Genomic DNA, 10,000 nt, shown 5'->3' with positions numbered 1-10,000 from the left:
AAAGTGTTCCGGTTTACATTCGGCAAATCGAAATGAACGGCTAAAATTAACCTATCGTCTGGTTTCATGCGGGAGATCACGTGCGCACGCAAATTTCTTCGTACGGGAATTTTATGAAGTGAAGGCGGCTACAGATCATTTCCTTTGTCTAGTTCATGTTCGTAGGCGCAAATTGCAAACGTAATACTTGGAGGAACGTTTCCACTAATCTACAGGGGCTCTCTCATTTCTCCGATTGCTCGCAAACACATTGCATTGCTAGTCGTGACGTTTCACAGTGACGTTTCACCATGCCCGTCGAAGTTGATTACCAGTACCGCGCCAGCGTCGACCGGCCGGCGAAGCGACGAACTCAGCAGCGCATGCGCGAGGCCCTACAACACCCCAACCGAGCTACCCTGCTTATCGGAGAGAGCGAGTGCGCGTGAACGCGGGCTCGTCTGACGATCTGGATTAAAGAAAAAAAAAAAAGTGTGTCCGAGATATTGACAAAGACAAGTGGTCGCTGTCGCTCTGAGTCTTAGCGCGTTATAGAAAACGTGGGATGGCGGTGCTTCCTCGAGGGTCTAAAAGTACAATCTTCGAACTAGCGCTCCCGGCGGAACGTGGAGCTAGCATCCTTCTTCTTGGAACGGTTTGCAATGGACTGCTTGAATGTGCCGACCACGCGTCACGGGTCGCGTATAGAGCCAACGTTTGGCAAGAACGCGTCTAGCACAACCGATCGCGGTTGCGATAACCCATCGTTGGTAGCGAAAAAAAGAAAGAAAGAAAAAAAAAACACCTACCCGCAGCTTGTTAGCAGTAACCGTAAATGTGGTTCTAAATATAGGTTCGCTGGTCACTGAAACTTTCTCATAACGCACACCACTGTAGTCCAAAAAGAACAAAGCACGCACAATGGATATGATACAGCCGTCACCGCATGATTTCGCGTTTTCCTTATTGCATTACTTTCGTGGGCATGCGCGCTAGGGCCACGCAGGCCAGGAGGCAAGGGGAAAAATAAATAAGAAATGATACGCGATCCTCAGCATTGACTTGGCTGATGTGGCACTCGCATTTATGTTCTTTACCTTAGGCGAGCGCAACGCGCCAACTGAACTCCAATTTCCCATAACGGAAATTCGTATTTGGCCATTTGGTTGTATTTTTGGCTGATGTTCGCGTTTTTCGCCCGAGCATGCGCTTCACTGCGCCGCTCGTTGCCCCTTCAATGCGGCTTCACTGCCCTGCAGGCGTGTTCTGCGTCAAGCCGAACCACCAGGCAAAAAGCCTGGGCGCCGCCATCTTGTTGAGAGCGGCGCCGGGGACACAATCGCGCCTAGCTCATTGAGTTTTCCCCCAAAACTGAACGAAATAGCCTTATTTAAATGAGAAAGATGCCGCGAGTGCCGCAACGAAGGACCTTAAGGATTACCGAAGGGTAACTGAGGGCGACGCGACGAGCTTTGGAAAGAAGAATGATGGGTGTAGCGCTACGGGGGATAAGAATAGAGCAGATTCGGGGGGTGAGCGAACAAACGCGAGCTAATGACACCTTAGTTTAAACCAAGAAAAAGAAATGGGCGTGCGCAGGGCATGCAATGTGGGGGGAAGATCATCAATTAAGGGTTACCGACTGAATTCCAAGAGAAGGGAAGCGTAGCACGGGGTGGCGGAAATTTAGGAGGGCAGATTAGATTAGGAAGGGCGCAGGCACTAGACGGCGACCGTGACCGGGCTTACACGTGACCGGGGTGCTTGGAGAATAATGGGAGAGGTCTTTGCCCTGCAGTGGTCGTAGCCAGCAGGATGATGATGACGAAAAGGTAGCAACAGGTATTCATAACATACAGGTTGGAAAGCTGAGGCACCTCTGAACCCTTGAATATATTTCGCCACACTTGGCCATACGACAAGTTTGTTTTCGAGGCGCTCGGTCCCACTGCAGCGAAAATGTTGCCGGAAATCGGGCACTCCATTTTTGTTTCATAGGGAACCTTTCTTCCACTAGGGCAGCGGATTTTCGCAGGGCGAGCTTGCTGTCGTTTACGGATCAAAGCGATAGTGAACTCCAAAATGCAGTGTTGGCTTTGAGTGGGACTTACATTGATTGCAAAACCCACGGCTAATCACCCTTCCCCCCCCCCCCCCCCCCCAAGTGGCTCATTACAGCAGACAATCGTTCAGAAACACCGGCATCGTTGCGTATAGTATGGGAATGGTGCGTGTCACGTGAGTGCTCGCTTCGAGCTTGTGTTCTTCATTTTGATTGAATGAAGTCTCACCTAAGTGAGCGGGGGCCGATCCCGGAGGTAGTGCAATACCGGGCCGACCTGCGGCGGAGGTGAAGCAGGCTTCAAGCACTCCGCCAACTTCCAAAAATAGGTTTAATATCGTGGGTCCATATAGAACCCGTATCAGATATTAAGCTGATAAGAACAGATACTACACTTTGATCTTAGCCAAAAGGCCGAGAAGCGATGTCTTTCACTTCACTCCATTGTACCACTGCCTTGTGGGTGCCCTGGCGACATTGGTAACCTCAGCAACAGCGTGGGCAATCTTATAAAACCCAGCCCGTCTAGAGACTCTATGCTCTCTATCTCGCGAATCAACTCGCGACGCCTCAGTCTTTCACTGTTAACGAAACGCCGTCGCGTAGAAACGAGACCCGAGCGCAAGCTTGTTCGCAAGGCAAAACCAACGAAGGCAACCTCGTAGAAAACGGAACAGGCGAGCGGAAAACACGCGCAAGGGGAATGCTTACTTCCGTCTGAATGCGACCGCTCAAGGCGGCTTTCTTTGAGGCCTTCGTTTCAAGCCCGTGCGCAAGTGTAATACACTACGCGCATTTCCCTCATTTCCTTTTATTTACCGCAAGGCCCACTGAAAGTTTTCATACGGCACAGGCCGGGACGGATTGCAACGTGTCGATTCGACCGCTAGAATTAGGTAGCGCGCCTCATGTACGAATGAAAGAGAATGAAAAAAAAAAAATAAATAAATATAGAAAAGGCTGCGCACTCCTTCCAACCGGAAACATAGAGGGCAGGAAGATCGCCATGTGGAGCACAGGTGTTGTTAAAAAAAAGAAAGAAAGAAAGAAATAGCGCTACCCCATCATCTTTACCGTGTGCGTGTATACACACACACGCACACATATGCACGCGCACGCACGCGCGCGCGCGCACGCACACACACACACACACACACACACACACACACACACACATACGCACACATGCTAGCATAGCTTAAGCACAGCTGGAAAGCTCAGCCTTGCGCAAGAAAAAAGGACCACGCCCTTTCGCAAGCCCCTTTGAAACTTTTAAATGAGAAACATGTGTACAGCGAGGTCGTTCGAAACTGGCGCGAAAACGCATCCGCGCCATCTGTGTGCGGAACTAGGAAAACCTACGGCCTTCGCCATACAGAAAGAAAGGTAGATGGCGCGAGCTAACGCTCCGTTGCATACTAAGAACGAGAGCTAGTGAATAATGGCAGAAACGTCTTGGGAAGAGAGAAAAAAACAACAACAACAAAAAAAAAGAAAGACACGCAAGTTGTTGGCTCGCGCAAGCATTCTATTTTACAGCGAGTAAAGAGCATAGCAACTTCTCACAAGAGCAGCAAGAAAGACAAGAAGAACGTGAGAGAGGGGGAGAAACAGGCGCGTTTCTTTGGAATGCAGAGCATGCTGCACACACTATGAAGTGCCAAAGAGACGGGGAAAGCAGATGGCGCGATTGTGTATGTCCTCAAAGCTTGAAAACAATTTCTAAACTACAAGGTGTGCCGAAGTCCGCCTACTCTCATCAGGTTGCTCCCGCCTCCAATTGCATTTAAATTAAAATTACAGTCGCCTCAGAGGCAGAGAGAGAGAGAGAGAGAGAGAAAATGTGTACACTTGCTTCGCGCAGCTGCACCCGTTCAAATTTTACAGCAACAAGAGCACTCCCGCAGGCACAAAGTCCGCTGCCGCGTCCGCCGGGGCGGAATGCACTCGCTTCCGTAAATTGTCGTGCGGCAGACTGCTGCATCGTAGCACACCTGAAACCGCGCAGACGTCAGCGATCGCCGCGAGATCGCTGCGAGCGCTAAAGTCCGAAACCACGTCCGCCGGGGCGGCGGGAGCTCGATACCCCTTCACGAAACTTCTGCGTGTACACCGCCGCACGGCCACGGCGGAGTCGCTGGCATCCTGCGCGCAGTTGCATTGCGTCGCGCCGGGAATCGTTGAAGCCCCACGCAGACGTCGGCGTCGGCCCCGACCTGGCTGCGAGCGCTCGAAGAGACCAAGTCCGAAGCCACGTGAGCCGGGGCGGTGTGAGCGCGACTAAGTCCGAGACGACGTCAGCCGGGGCGGCGTGAGCGAGACCAAGTCCGAGACTACGTCAGCCGGGGCGGCGTGAGCGAGACCAAGTCCGAGACTACGTCAGCCGGGGCGTCGACTAAGTCCGAGACGACGTCAGCCGGGGCGTCGAGCACGCCGCGGTCGCTTTTCCCACTCTTACTCGAAAAATGGCGAAGGGGCCGCGCTAGCGTGCCTTGAATCGGTGAGCGGCGGTACCGCGGCGATCGCGAGAGCTCAAATCGGCCGTGCCAAGGCCAAATATTGGCGCTCGGCTCGGCGCAGTACGCCGCCTTGTCGCACGAGTACGGCCCCGTGGAGGTCTGGTCACTTATCGCTGCTCTTATAAGGGGCCGTACCGCCCTGGCCGACGTTGTACCGTAGTGCCGTTTTCGGCTTGCGCGTGTTCGTGGTGGTGTCCGCGCACCGCTCCGCACTCGAGAATCGTGCCCACGACGACGCGAGCGCTCGGAAGAGACGCAAGTCCGAAACCACGTGAGCCGGGGCGGTGTGAGCGCGACTAAGTCCGAGACGACGTCAGCCGGGGCGGCGTGAGCGAGACTAAGTCCGAGACTACGTCAGCCGGGGCGTCGACCAAGTCCGAGACGACGTCAGCCGGGGCGTCGAGCACGCCGCGCGCGCTTTTCCCACTCTTACTCGAAAAATGGCGAAGGGGCCGCGCTAGCGTGCCTTGAATCGGTGAGCGGCGGTACCGCGGCGATCGCGAGAGCTCAAATCGGCCGTGCCAAAGCCAAATATTGGCGCTCGGCTCGGCGCAGTACGCCGCCTTGTCGCACGAGTACGGCCCCGTGGAGGTCTGGTCACTTATCGCTGCTCTTATAAGGGGCCGTACCGCCCTGGCCGACGTTGTACCGTAGTGCCGTTTTCGGCTTGCGCGTGTTCGTGGTGGTGTCCGCGCACCGCTCCGCACTCGAGAATCGTGCCCACGACGACGCGAGCGCTCGGAAGAGACGAAAGTCCGAAACCACGTGAGCCGGGGCGGTGTGAGCGCGACTAAGTCCGAGACGACGTCAGCCGGGGCGGCGTGAGCGAGACTAAGTCCGAGACTACGTCAGCCGGGGCGTCGACCAAGTCCGAGACGACGTCAGCCGGGGCGTCGAGCACGCCGCGCGCGCTTTTCCCACTCTTACTCGAAAAATGGCGAAGGGGCCGCGCTAGCGTGCCTTGAATCGGTGAGCGGCGGTACCGCGGCGATCGCGAGAGCTCAAATCGGCCGTGCCAAAGCCAAATATTGGCGCTCGGCTCGGCGCAGTACGCCGCCTTGTCGCACGAGTACGGCCCCGTGGAGGTCTGGTCACTTATCGCTGCTCTTATAAGGGGCCGTACCGCCCTGGCCGACGTTGTACCGTAGTGCCGTTTTCGGCTTGCGCGTGTTCGTGGTGGTGTCCGCGCACCGCTCCGCACTCGAGAATCGTGCCCACGACGACGCGAGCGCTCGGAAGAGACGAAAGTCCGAAACCACGTGAGCCGGGGCGGTGTGAGCGCGACTAAGTCCGAGACGACGTCAGCCGGGGCGGCGTGAGCGAGACTAAGTCCGAGACTACGTCAGCCGGGGCGACGAGCACGCCGCGCGCGCTTTTCGCACTCTTACTCGAAAAATGGCGAAGGGGCCGCGCTAGCGTGCCTTGAATCGGTGAGCGGCGGTACCGCGGCGATCGCGAGAGCTCAAATCGGCCGTGCCAAGGCCAAATATTGGCGCTCGGCTCGGCGCAGTACGCCGCCTTGTCGCACGAGTACGGCCCCGTGGAGATCTGGTCACTTATCGCTGCTCATATAAGGGGGCCGTACCGCCCTGGCCGACGTTGTACCGTAGTGCCATTTTCGGCTTGCGCGTGTTCGTGGTGGTGTCCGCGCACCGCTCCGCACTCGAGAATCGTGCCCACGACGACGCGAGCGCTCGGAAGAGACGGAAGTCCGAAACCACGTGAGCCGGGGCGGTGTGAGCGCGACTAAGTCCGAGACGACGTCAGCCGGGGCGGCGTGAGCGAGACTAAGTCCGAGACTACGTCAGCCGGGGCGACGAGCACGCCGCGCGCGCTTTTCGCACTCTTACTCGAAAAATGGCGAAGGGGCCGCGCTAGCGTGCCTTGAATCGGTGAGCGGCGGTACCGCGGCGATCGCGAGAGCTCAAATCGGCCGTGCCAAGGCCAAATATTGGCGCTCGGCTCGGCGCAGTACGCCGCCTTGTCGCACGAGTACGGCCCCGTGGAGATCTGGTCACTTATCGCTGCTCATATAAGGGGGCCGTACCGCCCTGGCCGACGTTGTACCGTAGTGCCGTTTTCGGCTTGCGCGTGTTCGTGGTGGTGTCCGCGCACCGCTCCGCACTCGAGAATCGTGCCCACGACGACGCGAGCGCTCGGAAGAGACAGAAGTCCGAAACCACCTGAGCCGGGCCGCGGCGGGAGCTCGACGCCCGTCACGCAACTTTGGCGTACAAGCCACCGCACGGCCGCGACTGAGTCGTCGCCACCGTCCGGCTGGCACTATAGCACGCCGGGAACCGGGAAAGAACCGCGCAGAGGTCGTCGTTTTGCCGCGGCGTTGGCGCGAGCGCGCGAAGAGACAAAGTCCGAAACGGCGTCAGCCGGGGTGTCGAGCACGCCGCCCGCGCCGGTCGCACTCGTGCTCGGAAACGGCGAAAGGGCCGCGCTAGCGTGCGGCCCCGTAGGGGCACAGAAAGGCGATTGTTCTGGAAACCGCGCTGTCCATAGGCGAGAGATTGCCGTTCGCGCATTCGGTCGACGCGCTGCGCTTTCACGACTTCGGCATTGCGCTGCCGACGTAAGCTTTCCATCTCGCTCGCGGCGCTGCGAGGCGGCACGATTTTCGCCAAACGCTCGTCGAAAGTGGCACGAGTACGGCCCCATGGAGATTTGGGAACTTATCGCTGCTATTATATGGGGGTCCCAGAGAGCAGTCGCCCCCAAAAGCGACCTGGGTGTTTGATATGCGGCGGGCTTCGTGCCCGTCAAGCGTGTCCCCGGTATCGCTCCCGTGGATCCCACAGCTGACGTCTGCAGCCTCATCCGCTTGATGCGTTAGGGGCTGGTTGTCGGACGACGCTTTCTCCACGATATCGAGTTGTGTTCCGCATCGTCCTCGGACGAGTCAAATGCGAAAGCGCCGAAGGCGCGGGCGTGACCCGTCGCCTGGCGGCTTTGCCGTCTCGGCTACGTTGCAAGTGTCGGTCGGTCCACCTGTGCTGCGGGCTCAAGAGAAACCGCAAGCCGTGATCGAGTCGACACAACCAGTCTATCGAGAATGTTGCGTGCTTCTTGCCGCGTGGCGATACCCGGCCCTTCGGGGAGGGCGCCGTAGCGAGCTCGAACGCCGTCGTCTCGGACTGTGCAAAGTGCTACTCTTTGCAAGAACGAAGCGTGCTGGGGCGCCTGAAGGTGGCCTCGGCATCGCAAAAACGGCGTCCGGCCTGCTTGACAGGCGGGACGCGCAGTTGAACGATTACCTGGTTGATCCTGCCAGTAATCATATGCTTGTCTCAAAGATTAAGCCATGCATGTCTAAGTACATGCCGAAATAAGGCGAAACCGCGAATGGCTCATTAAATCAGTTATGGTTCCTTAGATCGTTTCTTCCTACTTGGATAACTGTGGCAATTCTAGAGCTAATACATGCAGTGAGCCTGAAGCCCTTTGGGCGACGGGTGCTTTTATTAGACCAAGATCGATCGGGTTTCGGCCCGTATTGTGTGGTGACTCTGGATAACTTTGTGCTGATCGCATGGCCACGAGCCGGCGACGTTTCTTTCAAGTGTCTGCCTTATCAACTTTCGATGGTAGGTTACTTGCTTACCATGGTTGTTACGGGTAACGGAGAATCAGGGTTCGATTCCGGAGAGGGAGCCTGAGAAACGGCTACCACATCCAAGGAAGGCAGCAGGCGCGCAAATTACCCACTCCCGGCACGGGGAGGTAGTGACGAAAAATAACAATACGGGACTCTTTTGAGGCCCCGTAATTGAAATGAGTACACTCTAAATCCTTTAACGAGGATCAATTGGAGGGCAAGTCTGGTGCCAGCAGCCGCGGTAATTCCAGCTCCAATAGCGTATACTAAAGCTGCTGCGGTTAAAAAGCTCGTAGTTGGATCTCAGTTCCAGACGAGTAGTGCATCTACCCGATGCGACGGCTCGGACTGAACATCATGCCGGTCCTTTCTTGGTGCACTTCATTGTGTGCCTCGAGAAGGCCGGTGCTTTTACTTTGAAAAAATTAGAGTGCTCAACGCAGGCGAGTCGCCTGAATAAACTTGCATGGAATAATAGAACAAGACCTCGTTTCTGTTCTGTTGGTTTTTGGAATACGAGGTAATGATTAAGAGGGACAGACGGGGGCATTCGTATTGCGGCGCTAGAGGTGAAATTCTTGGACCGTCGCAAGACGAACTACTGCGAAAGCATTTGCCAAGAATGTTTTCTTTGATCAAGAACGAAAGTCAGAGGTTCGAAGGCGATCAGATACCGCCCTAGTTCTGACCATAAACGATGCCAACCAGCGATCCGCCTGAGTTACTCAAATGACTCGGCGGGCAGCTTCCGGGAAACCAAAGTGTTTGGGTTCCGGGGGAAGTATGGTTGCAAAGCTGAAACTTAAAGGAATTGACGGAAGGGCACCACCAGGAGTGGAGCCTGCGGCTTAATTTGACTCAACACGGGAAAACTTACCCGGCCCGGACACTGGGAGGATTGACAGATTGAGAGCTCTTTCTTGATTCGGTGGATGGTGGTGCATGGCCGTTCTTAGTTGGTGGAGCGATTTGTCTGGTTAATTCCGATAACGAACGAGACTCTAGCCTATTAAATAGGTGCGGGGTTCCCAGCACCTTACAACCTTCTTAGAGGGACAAGCGGCTCCTAGCCGCACGAAACAGAGCAATAACAGGTCTGTGATGCCCTTAGATGTCCGGGGCCGCACGCGCGCTACACTGAAGGAAGCAGCGTGTCTTTATCCCTGTCTGAAAAGACTGGGTAACCCGTGGAACTTCTTTCGTGATTGGGATAGGGGCTTGCAATTGTTCCCCTTGAACGAGGAATTCCCAGTAAGCGCGAGTCATAAGCTCGCGTTGATTACGTCCCTGCCCTTTGTACACACCGCCCGTCGCTACTACCGATTGAATGATTTAGTGAGGTCTTCGGACCGATGTCCGGCGCGGCCTTTCGGTTGCGCCGGTCTGTTGGAAAGATGACCAAACTTGATCATTTAGAGGAAGTAAAAGTCGTAACAAGGTTTCCGTAGGTGAACCTGCGGAAGGATCATTACCGGATTGTTCGAGGGTGACGAGCGCCATTGTTTCTACCCCGTGTGGGTGAAGCAGCTCGCTGCGCCCGACGCTTTCCGCCGCTGGCCCCGCTTGGACGCGGGGACGGCTATACCCGAACATGCCGGGGATTGCCCGAATTTCGAAGGGCGCCCCGTGCCAAATTTGTTGCGCCCAGTGGACGCCGGCTGCAACCTTGGACGGTTGGCTTGGCCGCGCCCGCGGGTAGAAACGGCGTAACGCACACTGTTGGGTGGGCTTTCTGAAGTCCGCCTCGGCACTCTTGCGCGGAATGGGAGTAAGACGACCCGACCTGCTGCTCTTGCCCAGTACGAGGGGAACGGCGAAGCGTGCGGTCGGTCAAGG

At 56.2% G+C, this 10,000-nt stretch overlaps 2 non-coding genes across 2 annotated transcripts; one reads left to right on the top strand and one right to left on the bottom strand.

Annotated features, from left to right (window-relative positions):
- Positions 1–2,275: 2,275 nt before the first annotated feature.
- Positions 2,276–2,467, bottom strand: LOC139053171 (U2 spliceosomal RNA). The gene has a single exon (XR_011510268.1). It is a non-coding gene; the product is annotated as a U2 spliceosomal RNA (small nuclear RNA).
- Positions 2,468–7,820: 5,353 nt separating this feature from the next.
- LOC139053191 (small subunit ribosomal RNA) lies at positions 7,821–9,635 on the top strand. The gene has a single exon (XR_011510288.1). It is a non-coding gene; the product is annotated as a small subunit ribosomal RNA (ribosomal RNA).
- The last annotated feature ends 365 nt before the right edge of the window (positions 9,636–10,000 follow it).

This window comes from Dermacentor albipictus, unplaced genomic scaffold, assembly GCF_038994185.2.
Source record: "Dermacentor albipictus isolate Rhodes 1998 colony unplaced genomic scaffold, USDA_Dalb.pri_finalv2 scaffold_75, whole genome shotgun sequence".
NCBI classification, from domain to species: Eukaryota; Metazoa; Arthropoda; class Arachnida; order Ixodida; family Ixodidae; genus Dermacentor; species Dermacentor albipictus.
Note: the sequence above shows the minus strand (reverse complement) of the source record. Positions and strands in the feature narration are given on the sequence as shown.